Below are 12,452 nucleotides of genomic sequence, written 5' to 3'. Positions count from 1 at the left end.
CTAACCTGAGCTCTGGAATGGGTTTCAGGGAGTTTTAGTTTTATGTTTTTTAATATATGCATTTCAGGAAGGAAGAAGGATCCAGCCCTATCGTCAAATTCTCAGAAGGATATATGACTCTAAAAGTTTATTGGCTGTTAATATGGAGGAAAATATCAGAAAATAAATTTTTGAAACAAATCTGGGTTATGAATTTCAAGTAAAAAACTGCAAAAAGCCTTGAAGAAATAGTTTCCTTATACCTGTCTAACTCTTCCTGACTTCCAAATAACTATAGTATGTTTCCTCTCTTTACCATCTGAGGGCACAGTCTACAATTATTAGTAATAGAACATGCACATTAAACATTATTGTCTTAACACCTTTTATTGACCTGAAACATGAGTAACATTTATATTTTATTATTTCATCTAACATCATATTGAGTTTTCCCTTTTTTACTTCTTTGGGTAAGATTTCTAAACCTATTTACATTGTTTCTTTAAAATAGTCAGAAAAAAGCAATCTGGTAGGTTATATATATGAGTATTATTTGATTAATCACTAAAATATTAAAAAGCAATTACAGTGAGATATATGTTATAAATTTGGACTAAAAGAGATTTAAGAAGCGGTGTCTATCAACTAATAGTAAGATTTTTCCAGTGGCACTTTAGCTAAAGAAACATGAAACTGGGGTTCATCTCCAACTAGTTTAAAATATACTAAATTATAAAATTGTTTAAACTTACCGTAGGTAAATTGTATTGTAAAAGGCAAGATGCGTCAAACACTTTTCTTTGAATATTGCTAGTCTTTAAACTACTGCTAATGATAAGGTTTTACTAATCAAAATATTTTCCATCAGTCTATTTTAAGTGCTATAAGTTGTCTTTAAAATAATACTACTTCAAAGCATTTTTTAAAGTTTAATATAAACTGGCATGGCTTCTTGAATTTTTTTTAGATGACAGGTTTTCACATCTTCATAAAATCCTTACAATTTTGGTTCCTACCTAACAGTACCACTGAGGGAGTGTTTGTTTTTTTAATGTAGTAATTTTCTTTACCTAAGAAGAAATAAAATTGAAGCATTTTAGTTAGACACTCAGCATCATTGCTCTATAACAAAATTTTATATTAGGTACTGTTTTAGTTTCCTAGGCTGCTGAAAGCAGATACCATGAAATGAGTTTGCGTTAAACAATGGGTGTTTATTAGGTTACACTTTGAGGCCATAAGAATGTCCAAATCAAGGCATCATCAAAGCGATGCTTTCTTCCTGGAGACGAACTGCCAGGGACCCTTGGCTCCTGTGACATATGGCAAGGCACATGGTAGTGTCTTCTGGTCTCTCTCTTCTCTTCCATGTTATATTGGTTTTAGGTTCTTGGTTCTGTGGCTTTCTCTCTCTCTCTTTGTATTCATTCCATTTATAAAGGACTCCATTAATAGGATTAAGACCCATCCTGATTGAGATGGGTCACACCCTAACTGAAGTAACCTCATCAAAAGGCCATAGTTACAACAGGTAAACATCCACAGGAATGGATTGGGTTTAAGAGCATGTTTTTCTGGGATACATATAACTTCAAACCACCACAGCTACCACATGGGTATGTTTAAAATCTATCATGTAAAAATATTTTCTTTCCTTTCAGTGAAGAATTAAAAGTTCATATGGACTAATATTACAGAGTTATCTTCTACCATTATAAAAAATTTCTGGATTGTGTGGTATGTGAATGTAGTGAACATTGTGGAAAAGTTAGAATATATAGCAAATGGTGAAAATTAAATCACCCTAATTCCCCTATCTAAAAATAAAAAAATTGATATTTTTATATACATCCATTATGTTCTTTCTATGTAAATAATATTTTTTACATTGTATTCTGAACTTAATTTGTAGCCTGCCTTTTCACTTATTATATTGTGAGCTTCTCTTCTCATCTTTAAATATTTTTTAACACTTTGATGGTTCCTTATTTCATATCAGAGGCATTATTCATGTAAACAATTTAGAAATTGTTTATTTAGAAATTTAGATTGTTTGCATTATTATAAACCTTCCTGGGACAAAACATATTTATAACCAAGTCTTCAAGAATACAAATAATTTTTTCCTTAGGATAAATTCTAAGAAGTAAAATCTTTAAGTCAAGGAATAAGAATGTTAAAATCCATTAAGAAAAGTATACCACCTTAATTGAATTGTAAGGTAAAGCTACTTTTCATGTCATTATGCTAAATAAAATGTGTGTCCAAAAATAGCTAGACTTAGTGCTATATGAAGTATTATATAATCAATTAAAAATTTGATAATACCTAATCAATAGCTTTAAAATACTATTTTTTCAGAGAAAAAAATGGTTTGAACTATTTTACTTTTGTATGTCTTTTAAATTATTTTAAAAATCAATTCATTTATTTAACAAATATTTATGGAGCATTTCTTGGCAGGGGAATAAACAAGTTGCCTATATCTCAAGGAATTTTTATTCCAGAATAGGAAGATAGACGTTAAAAAGTAAACAACATAATTTGAGAATTTGAGAAGTACTGTAAAGAAAAAAAGTAGGTTAATGTGATAGAAATTTACAATACACATGGGGAGGGATGTGGTGTCATAACATTTGAAAGTTTTCAAGAAAGGCTTTTCTGGGGAGATAAGACATCTGATGATTTTTGGTAGATTTGAATGATAAGGAAGATCTTTGCAGATAGAGGGAGTAGAAGATGCAAATACCCTGAGATAAAGAAAGTATGCTTACATTGGGAGGACCTTGGAAAGCAAAAGAGAAAGTAGTAGCAGACAGATGTCCATATTTTAAATATGTATACGCAATTAAGAGAAAATTCTGGTAAATGCCAAAAGACATATTAATCATTGTTGTATATATTAAAACTAAGCTCAGGATACGTTAATTTTTTTCTTTCATTTATTTACTTTTCTCCTGGTTCCTTTAAATTTTTTTTGTTAAATTATAACAGACACTAAGAAAAGTGTATATAAGTAGACAGCCCAATAAGTGTTTACACCAATGTAATTGCACCCCTATCAAGAAAGAGAATATCATCAGCATCCCCAAAGGATCCCTACTCATTCCCCCTTTCTGTCACTCCTACTAAGCTTTACCTGCTCTTCCCATGCTTTCCACCCACCCAATGCTTCTTTTGCTCAGCATTATATTTGTGAGGGATTATCCATGTTGTTCTAAATATTTGTACTTCATTTTTATTGTTGTATAGAATTCCTTTGAATGGATATACAGAAATTTATTTGTCCTTTCTACTTTAAATAGATAGAGCAGTAGGATTGGGTTATTTCTAGTCTGGAAACAAACAGAGCTGCTCTTACAGGTTTTGTATATGTCTTTTTGTGAAGGTATACATTTTTGTTAAGTAATAGTCCTACAGGTGGAATTGCAGTGTTATAGGGTATGCATGTATTCAGCTTTAATAGATACTGCCAAACAGATTTCAGAGTGCTTGTACAATTTATTCTCTCACTGGAGTTCCAGTTGTTCAATTTTGCTAACATTTTATATTGTCTCTCTCTTTCATTTTAACCATTTTGATAGGTATATAGTTTTATTGCATCTTGATTTTAATTTCCTTTTTTTCTGATGATTTATGAAATGTAGATTGCTTTTGGCTATTTAGTTTTTTTTGTAAAGTGCATACACTTTGTCCATTTTTCTTTTAGATTGTTTATTTTGTTGATTTGCAAAAGCTTTCTACGTAATTTTGGATAAAAGTCTCTTTTTTAAAAGACTTATCACCTACATTTTTCATTCTTTAATGGTGTCTTTTGATGAACCTAAGTTCTTAATTTTAATATAGTCTAATTTATTGGATTAATAATACAGTCTAATTTTTTTTAGTTGTCACTTTTTGTGTCCTATGTACAAAGTTTTGCCCTACCCCAAAGTCAAAAAGATATTCAACTTTTTCTCTTCTCTTATACTTTTCACATTTACACATGCAATTCAATTCATATGGAATTATTTTGTGTGTGTATAGTGTGAGTTAGGGGTCAAGATTTGTTTTTTTCCATATTGTTACCCAATTAATTGTCATCATTTATTGAAAAATAATTTTCCCCACTGTGTTGCAGTGTCACCTGTGTCATAAATTAGCTGATCGTATATTTATGGGTTTTTTTCCTAGGCTTAATATTATTCTGTTCCATTGGTCTGTTTGCCCATGTTGGAAATTTAAAGAACAAGATTTTTTGTCAAAAATTTAAAATTATCCCTATTGAGATTTCAGTAAAAATTTGTATTTTCTAAGTGGAGAAAATAATCATTTATTTTCCTGTTTTTATTGTTAGTCCATTGTTAAGAATATTCTCTCTCTTCTAAAACTCAGGAAAGCAGGCCTTTTAATCTGTTTGTCCCCATTCTTTCTTGTATATCTCATCTTCCTTCTGAATTTATGTTTTTTCTTCCCTATTTATGTTTTTTTTCCTAAGTACAAGACATCCTTAACTAGCTCAAGTAAGACATTGTTAACTAGCTCAAGTAAGGTTCTTTCTTGGAAAAATTCTGAGTTTTTGATTGTCCTTATTTACCCTCATTCTTTTCATAAGTTATTTTTCTTTTATTACTGTTACTCTGTTGTATTTTGTTTTCCTTTGTAGGTACTCCGATCTTTCTTTTTGGTTGATTTAGGATCTTTTGTTTGTCTATGGTGCAACCATGTGACCAGCTATAGATTTTTTTTTTCTTTTGCCATTTGAAAGAATTCTTATTCTATCTTCCATGTTTCTTAACTTCTTTTTAATATATTCCATTTTTTGAATGCTCAGTAGTATAGGTAATTTCCTCAGGATTGTTTTCTCAGTTCACTTATTCTCTCTTCATTTGTATCTAATATGCCTCTTGTCCCATTTAAGTTTTCAATTCAGAGATCATGTTTGAATTTCTAGAAGGTCTCTTGGTTCTTTTTCAAATCAGTTTTTTTTTTTTTAACTCTCCTTTTATGCTTTTAATTAATTCAAATATATATTTATATACCTATATAAAATATATATACATACCTGATAGAATTATTTCTATATTTTTTTATTCTTTGAGTTTAATTTGCTGCATGTTTTATAACTTCTAAAGCTTGTACTGAGATCACTGATATTTGCTTTTATTTTGTTCTAATATATACTCTGATTCTACTCACTCTGACTCATGATGTATTATTCCCTGTGTTTTATAATGGTTTACAAATTTCAGGAGCCCTGTGTCTGTGGGATTTTTGTACAAATTTGATTGATTATTTATCCATCTAGTGCTGTGTTACATTTACCAATCACTTGAAGGGAAATAGTTTACTTGCCCAGAATGACTCTAGATTAATTTCTTCACTGGGGATTTTCTGATGACTCAGATAGTAAAACCAAATCCATAGGTGTTGGGTAGCAGACCAGTGAGTAAAATTTAGGTTTTGTTTGTTTTTTTTTTGTTTTTAACCCAAGCTCAAGTAGAGACAGCCAAGCTCCTTTGTCTTCCTTTCTTTGAGGGAATTAGACCTTCAAATTTCTCACCATGGTACACAGTTGCTTTCTAATTCTCCACTTAACAAACTGACCCACCGTCCTATATCCTACCTCGCTTTACCAATCAAATCCAGATCCTTTTTTATTTTTATTTGCCAGAGAAAGGCAAATAATTTTCTTTGCTCCAGAAAATTGATGATGAAAGTTTAAGGTCCTCAAAACCTTTACTTAAAGATGCAGTCACAGTAGGGAGTGGGTTGTCAGTGTTATCCCTAATCACACAAAACACGAAGGCACAATTATGTTGAAGATGAAATGATCACCCTTATTCATATGTTTTATTTTCCTTGATTTCTACTCATAGCTTTATAATTATTTCTATATTTTATGTTCTTTGAGTTTAATTTGCTGCATGTTTTTCTAAATTCTGGAACTGGTGCTTAGATCATTGATATTTGCTTTTTTTCATTTAATCATTTTTTAATTGTTGAATTTAACATATATACATAGAAGTGATAACTTTCCAAGTGCAATTTAACAAGTAGTTAGCAAATTTCAAAAAACATTATAGGTTACAATTCCGCAGTTTCAGTTATTTTCTTATTATGAAATATAACATATATACAAAAAGGTAATATCTTTCAAAGTATGAATTAACAAGTAGATATATAGGAAATTTCCAGAGTTGTTATGCATTATATTACCATGGTTTCAGTTATTTCCTTATTGTGAAATAAAACATATATACAAAAAGGTATAGCTTTCGAATTACAATTTAACAAGTAGCTATAGAACAAATTTCAAAGGATGCCACGTGTTACAGTTCCACCTTTTGAGTTCTTTCCTTCTAGCTATTCTAGTACCCTAGCAATTAATACAAAGAAAATTATGTGAAGATTTAGTATTCATAATCCTTTGTTAAATTCTATCCTGTCTGTTGCTACCTCTTCCTCTAGTTCAATCACTTTCCCAATCTTCAGGGATGTCTACGCAGTGACCACTCTAACCTGTTCATGTTGAAAAGTGGTGTCAGCTTTATGAGCAAAGGGGACACATCTAGTTGATGTTCTTGAAGAGGCTATTGCCAGTCTGGTGGGGGAAGGGTGTGAGGCAGTCCAGAGGCAGAACAACTCACTGCTTCCCTCCAGCCGCCGTCTCTCCATTTTTTTGTTGGTGTCCCCTTTATGTACTGTGGGGGATCCTTTATGGTCCCTGGTGTCCTCTGGCCCCGTTCCAGCTTACCTGCTCCAACGTCTTCCCGGAAGTTCTGATATTTGCTTTTATTTTGTTTTAATATTGTACATCCTATTGCATATGTTTAAGGCCATCTGTTCCCTCTAAGAACAATTTTAGCTTTATCCTACCAATTTTTATATGTTGTGTTTTCATTAACTTGTTGTAAAATATCCTAATTTCCATTGTGATTTCCTCTTTGACACATAAATTATTTAGAAGGGAATTTTCTTAATCTCCAAAAAAAATTGAATATTTTCTAGTTTTCTTTTTCTTACTGATTTCTAACTGATTTTCACTGTGTTCAGAGAACTTACTGTGTTCAATTTTAAGCCCTTGAGACGTTTAACCCTTTATTTTAGCTCAGCATTGGACAGTTTTTATAAATATTCCACGTTTTTAAAAAGAATAAATATTTTGGAGTTGTTGGGTGCAGTGTTCTTTCTATGTCAGTTAGGCCAACACCATTAATCATGATGCTAATGTCTTCCACATCAATACTGGAATTTTTGTCTGCTTGTTCCTACATTTATGGATTGAAGTATGTTAAAATCCCCAAGTTTGATTGTGTATGTGAATGTTTAGTTCTATAATGTCATTTTTACATTTTGAGACTGTCTTATATAATACATACACGTGTAGTTACATTTTTTTTTCCAGATGAACTTATGAAATGTCCCTCTTTTTTGCCTTTGTCTTTTTTTGTCTGATATCGGTGTAACTACATCAGCCTTCATTTGGTTAGTGCTTGTAGAGTTTATATTTTACTTTCAACCTTTTTACCCTTATATTTTAAATGAGTTTTTTTGTGAACACATGTGTTTGGACTACATTTTTTTTCCCAGCATGACAAATTAGTTCTCTTATTTCATTTATATTTAATGTAATTTTTTGATATGTTTATGTTTAAATTTACCATTCTTCTATATGGTGTCTATATTGGTTTCTGTGTTTCCTGCCTGTTATGTTGTGTTTTGTTTTTGTTTTTGTTTTTTTGTCCTTTATCCTGTTTTACTTTTTCTGCATTGATGTCTGAATATCATTTATTACTCAATTTTCCTCCTTTGTTGTTTTGACAGTTTATAATCTTTTAATATTTCCTCATTAGTCACAGTAGAGATTGTAATTTGAATCCTTATTAGTAAGTTAGTAATTTACCACTTCTTGAATAATGCAGGGACCTTAGAAAAATTCCATTTCCAAGTACACACTCTTGATTTATATGCTCCTTCCATTATACATCAGTTTGCTCTTTTACAGCCCTCTTAAGACTCGATCTTATGTCATTGGTTTTAAGCTTTTCTTATTATTTAATATCAGCATTTAAATTTATACATTTCCCTCTAAAGGCTGCTTTAGGTGGATCTCACAAATTTTGTTTTGTTGACTTTTCATGATTATTTAGTTCAGGATATTTTCTCATTTCTGTTGTGATTTCTTCTTTGATTCATGGGTTATTGAGATGCGTATTGTTTAATTTTCAAATTATCTGTGGCTTTTCCAACTAGCGTCTTAAAATTTTTTATTGGTTTCTAATGTAATTCCATTGTGGTCAGAGAACATAATTGTATATGATTTCAATCCTTGTAAACTTATCAAGATGTTTTATGGCCCAGGATATGGTCTTCTTAGTGTTCCATGAACACTTGAAAAGAATGTGTACTCTATTGTTAGATTTAATGTCTATTAATATTAATTTTCTCAAGCTGGTTGATATTAATATTAATTATGTCAAGTGTTTTTCAAGACTTCTGTATCATTACTGCTTTCCTATCTTATTATTCTATCATTTGCTGAGAGATGAGTGTTTGAAATCATCAACTCTAATTATGGATTTGTTTATATCCCCTTTCAGTTCTGTCAGGTTTTGTTTTATATATTTTGAAGCTCTGTTATTAGTTGCATACATATTTAGGGTTGTTATATTTTCTTGATGAATTAACCTTTTAATCATTACAAAATGTTCCCCCTCATTTCTGATATCTCTTATCCTGAAATTTACTGTGTGTAATTTAATATAGCCACACCAACTCTCTTAGGGTTAATATTTTCATGATGTGTCCTCTTACTTTTTATCTGTGCATTTAGAAAGAGTGTTTCTTTATGACAGCATGTAGTTGGGTCCTCCCCACCCTCCACCCCCAAGTCTGATAATTTACACCTTCTGAAATTATTTCTATGGTTGAGTTGAGGCACTCTCAGCTTTTTGGGTCCCCCTGAAAATTTTATTTTATCTTCTTGTTTGAAATATAATTTCCCTAGATATAAAATTCTAGGTTTTAGGGTTTTGTCTAAGTACTTTAAAAATAGCATTTTATTGTCATCTGGCTCATATTGTTTCTGACAAGAAGTTAGCAGTTGTTATTATCATTGTTCTTCCATATAGAATGTATTTTTTCTTACTGCTTTTAAGGTGATCTATATATCATTGGTTTTTAATCTGATTATGATGTGCCTTGGGTTTTCTTTGTATTTATCTTGCTTGGGGTTCATTTAGCTTCTTGTATTTATGGATTGGTTTTTTCCAACGAATTTGGATAGTTTTTAGCAATTTTTATTCAAATTTTTTCTTTCCTGTGTTTTCTGGGACTACATTTATATTTATGTAGACTGCTGATATTGTTCCACAGATCGCTGTAGCTCTGTTTTTTCTTTCTGTTTTTTTAAGTCCTTGTTTTCTCTGTGTACTTTGTTGTAGATAACAGTTTCTATTGTTACGGCTTCATCTTCCATACTTAAGCTTATCTAGTGAATTATTCATTTCAGAGGTTTTTCAGCTCTAGATGTCCCATTTGTTTCTTTTTTCCATAATCCATTTCTCTCTTAATTATGTTCATCTTTTCTTTTAAATCCTTTAGTGTGTTTACAAATAGTTGTTTTAAAAACCTTGTCTGCTAATTCCATCATCTTTATTCTTCTCTGTGTCTGTTTGTTAACTGATTTTTATCCTGGTTGTGGGTCACATTTTCCAGCTGTTTATGTCTTATAATTTTTTATTAGATATGAGTGTAGTGAATGTTATATTGTTGAATGTCTGGATTTTGTTTTTTAAAGAATACTGAATTTTGTTCTCATATGCTGTTAATGGATACCTGAATCATCTTCATCTTTCAAAGGATTCTTTTTAAGTTTTGTTACAGCAGGTATAGATTCATGTTTACTTTAGGGCTAGTTTATCCCTACTCCAAAGTTGTGGCCTTTTTAGGACCTCTACTGAATGAGCTGTGTATATAACTAGATTTCTCTATTCTGGGAATTGTTCTGCTTATACCTTCCTAGTTGTTGTTCTGTTCCTTTTCATGCCTGGTCTAGTAGAGTTTTGCCCTACACATGTGCATCTTAATATTCAGCAGTAGACTCTCGGTGATCCATCATTTATTCATGGAGCCACAGTGACCTACGGAACAATATCAGATTCATGGAGCTCTTCATATGCATAGCATTTCCTTTCCTGCAAATACACTCTGCAAATTCTAGGCACCTTAGCCCCAGTGAACTCTTTCCTCCACTTAGTGATAATTGTGATCTCTTTGCTTCCCCTTCCCTGTGTCATAGTCCAGAAAGTGTGTCCACTTAAAAATCTAGGACATTTCATTATTTTCCTTTTTTTCAGTGACTACAGTCTTGCACTGCCTATTTTCCTATCTCTAACAGTTGTTTCATGCATTTTGTTTTATGGTAGAATGACTAGCCTAGAAGCTGTTATTCCATTATGAACAGAGCAAAAGTCTCTTCAAAGCATTTTTCCTAAATTTTAATTTTACATATATTATTACCCCTTAAGACATTACTTTTACTGTTTTATACATTAAATAGTCATTTTGTTTTAACCACATCTACTTTTTAATTTATTTTTCTTTAGTGCAGGTTTGCTGGTGATTTTTCTCTGTTTTTGTTTTCGAAAGTTGTCTATTTCACCTTCATTCTTCAAGAATAGTTTTACTGTAAATATTCTAGGTTGGCAGTAATTTTCTTCCATTCCTTTGAATATATCCATTTTCTTTTGGCTTTCATGATTTCTGTTACAAAGTCTGCTCTCATTTTAGTTGTTGCCCTTATGAAGGTAATTTGTGCTTTTATTTCTTCATCTGTATTTAAGATTTTTCTCTTCGTGGCTGCTTTTCAACAATTTTATGATGATGTTTTCCTAGACTTTTCTTTTTTAATTTTTCTTGGAGTATGTAATGCTTATTAAATCTGTAGATTGATGTCTGTTCAGGTTTGCTAAAGCTGGTGGAATGCAATATACCAGAAATGGATTGGCTTTTATAAAGGGGATTTGTTAGTTTACAAATTTACAGTTCTAAGGCCACAAAAGAGCCCAAACTAAAGCATCAACAAGGGGATACCTTCACTGAAGAAAGGCTGATGGTGTCCAGAACACCTCTTTCAGCTGGGAAGACATGTGGCTGGTGTCTGATGGTCCTTTGCTCCCAGGTTGCATTGCTTTCAGCTTCTGATGCCAGGGGCTTTCTATTTAAGTGTCTGTAGGTTCTCACTTAGCTTCTCTGGGGCAAACTCTGGGCTTCATTTCTTAGCTTAGCATCTCCAAAAGTCTTTCTATCTGCATCTCATGGCATCTGGGTCTGTGTCTGCTCTGATCTCTCTCCCTGAGCTCTCTTAAGGACTCCAGTAAACTAATTTTTTTTTAATTTTATTTTGAAATAAATTCAAACTTACAGGAACAGTTGCAAAAACAATACAAACCCCATACACAGAACTCCAGCTACCCCGACCCGCCCCCCGATACCCTGATCCACCAGCTTTAACATCCTGTCAACACCACCATGTCTTTCTTCCCCTCCCTTCCTCCCTATCATCCATCATCTATTGCTCTGTCTTCTGAACATATGAGAGCAAGCTGCACACATCCTTGAACAAGCACTATAATTCACATATACATTTCCTATGAACAAGAACATTCTCTTATGCATTCCCATTAAGTGCAGCTAAGAAGTTCAAGAAATTCAACACTGATACAAAGCTTATATTCTATATTTCCTTTTTTTTTTTTCCTTATGTCCCAGCTGTGTCCCTTTGAGCCTCCTCTCCTCCATCCTCAGATCCCATCTAGGATTATCCTTGGCATTTAATTGTCATTATCTATTTAGACTTCTTTTTTTTTTTTTTTTCCACTTGTGGAAACATACACAGCTTAACTCTTCCCATTCCAGCCCCTCCCTAGCATTCCATTAGTGGGATTAATCACATTCAGAATGTTGCAATGCTCTCACCTTCCCACCATCCATTACTAGAAATTTCCCTTCACCCCAAACAGAAACCCTACACTCATTTCTTAACTCCCCATTGCCCCTTCCCCCACTTCTCAGAACCCATACTCGAGTTTTCATCTCTATGGTCATATTCTCTGATACTTTCTTTATGTTTACCATGGGGCTTAAATTTAACCTCTTAAGTCTATAACAATCTTGTTTTTCTTTGATACCAACTTAACTTCAATAGGACATATAAACTATGTTCCTTTACTTCTCCATTCCCCCAACTTTTTGTAGTTCTTGTCAAAAATTACATATTTTACGTTGAGTCCGAAACCACTGATTTATCATCACACTTTATGTATTTTAGATCCTGTAGGAAGTAAATAGTGGAGTTACAAGTCAAAAATACAGTAGTATTGGTATTTATATTTACCATGTGATCTTTACTGGAAATCTTTATTTCTTCATGTGGTTGCAGTCAATTGTTTAGTGTCCCTTCCTTTCAACCTGCTCAGTTCCCTTTAGCA

General features: G+C 32.2%; 1 protein-coding gene across 1 annotated transcript in view; it reads left to right on the top strand.

The window, feature by feature from the left end:
- ARID2 (AT-rich interaction domain 2) overlaps positions 1 to 12,452 on the top strand; it is a 283,049-nt gene that overhangs the window by 149,162 nt on the left and 121,435 nt on the right. The window lies entirely within an intron of this gene.

Source organism: Choloepus didactylus, chromosome 8, assembly GCF_015220235.1.
Source record: "Choloepus didactylus isolate mChoDid1 chromosome 8, mChoDid1.pri, whole genome shotgun sequence".
Classification (NCBI taxonomy): Eukaryota; Metazoa; Chordata; class Mammalia; order Pilosa; family Megalonychidae; genus Choloepus; species Choloepus didactylus.
This window is presented reverse-complemented; position numbering and strand designations above follow the sequence as displayed.